We start from the raw sequence: 2,190 nt of genomic DNA on the forward strand, positions 1-2,190 counted from the left end.
GTAAGTTAATCTCTTACAAGTTTTGTGGGCGTCTGTTTTTATGGGAATGCACTTTTCTTTAATTTAACAGATTCTCTTGTGTGAGTTCTTTTTCCTCTGAACCTTTTGGTGTGTGGAATTCTTGCCTGGTTAAATTGTCTGCTTTTGTGCATTAGGTGTTAGGTTTAATTAACATACATGGAGTTGTGTTGTGCATTGGTTTTACTTGATTACTGATCTTAATAATGCTAAAACATGAAGGCAAAATTTTTGTTGATTTTGTAAGAGATTGCAACTTGAATTGGCAGTTTTACATAGTTATTTTTGAAGATATGTAAAGGTACGGTCTATAATAGTTCTCCTTGGAGTTTCTTTGTCCAACGTACTAGTACCGATCTCTTTACAACTATCTTCGTCTTTTATCTTTACGTAAATTTGGCCTTGCTCCACATATTATTGTGTGGAGTGGGGTAGGGTAGACCATATGTTTGCTGAAGAAGGTAAGATCCATGTTAAATTGATGTAATTGAGAAAATCCACTATCCTAAGAAGGCGGAAAGCTGAGACTAGCCAACAATAAGTGGGAAGAATCCATTGAAGCAAGGTACAGTTAAGAAATCTCATGCTAATGCTTAATTAAAGAAATAAAATAGTATACATAAAAAAATATGAAGCTTGTAGAATTGTACTTCTCTGTTTCTGAATGCAAGTTGTTTAGCAGCCGGGACAATCTTTAGGGTAGAATCAGATTCAGTTTCATAAAATTAGTAGAAACTTCAACTGGCAAGTGGCAACAACAAGCAACATTAGTATAAAGAATCTTCTTACATATACTTTCAACTAATATGAATAGGCTTTTATGAGTTTATTTCTGAAACTGGAGGCACATGCTTTATAATACTTTTTCATCTTGTAAAATAACGTTAACTAGACATTTGTTAATGTTTAGTAAAAGTTTGAGGCCGAATTCTTACCCCTCTCTGTGTGGACATGTTATTATGCCAGTAACTTTGTCTTCATGGAGAGGGACAGTTTAAAGCTCTGCAATGAACTGAGTGACAATTTGAAATGCATGTTTGATGTACATTACTTTTTTCTGTTTCTTCTTGTCATGTTTGGAAATTGTAAGTATAAATTGAAATCTACCACCTTTGTCGACTAAATTTTCTACAACAATCTTATACATTGTACTCGAGATAGAACACTAAAGCATGTTTGCGAAGTGTTCTTTAAGGAATTTACATCAGATATGTGAAGATGGGCTACCTTTTATTGAAGTGTTTTCTTGTTCATGAGTATTTAGCATATATCTGATTTCTTGGACTACACCGACAGCCCTCCCGTGAAAACTCTTGTTGACCATTTATTCCCCCATCCGTTGTGCAAGTGGACTGCTACTTTCCCCTGCAATCCCTTGACCTGTTCACTGTTGTCGTTCTTTTCCATGTTCCTAATCATGTTCCTGCACACATAACCGCACAACATTCCAAGTGCCTCCCATTGAATGTTCTCCAGCATTACAAGTGATGGAACCACTCTATGCTTAAGGTTTACCTGAATTTGCTAAGTCTTTGATTGACGGATAACTTCTCATCTTTTATTGTTGACCTCTTGTCTTTTTCCAGATCCACCGGCTCAAGCATTAGTAGCTATAAACAACTAGTTTCGACACATGAAGTTATTATTTATACATAATGGCAGACTAACTAATTCATGGGTTTAAGTTTTGTTACGACTTCTCAATCTTAAAGAGTTCCAATAGTGAAGTTTTTGACCGATAAGTCAAAATTGTATATACTGGTTCACTTGATATTTACAAGGATGAATGAATTCCGAACCATGAGTGACAAGTTGGGTTGTGACTAGTTCTTTGAATTTCTTCTTCTCCATCACTATGTGAAAATAGATACCATTTAGCCCATCTGGGAAGACATTTAAAATGGCTAAAAGTAGTAACATTTGAAGAATTTTTCACCACAAATTGGCTAAAGTTGAAGTTGTTAGTGACAAGAAACTCTTTGTCCCTGTTATATACCTCATCTTTCTTTATATATTAACTATTGCATGATTTCACAAATCGGCGTTTTGCCAAGTCTGGTAAAGCAAATTCTTCTGATATGTAATGGAAAGGGGATACTTTGTACTCTCTCAATATTTGTTTATCCGCCCTTTGTTTTAAAATCTTCTGATCATTACTTAGTACCATTCTTT

This window comes from Sesamum indicum, unplaced genomic scaffold (genome assembly GCF_000512975.1).
Source record: "Sesamum indicum cultivar Zhongzhi No. 13 unplaced genomic scaffold, S_indicum_v1.0 scaffold00190, whole genome shotgun sequence".
NCBI lineage: Eukaryota > Viridiplantae > Streptophyta > Magnoliopsida > Lamiales > Pedaliaceae > Sesamum > Sesamum indicum.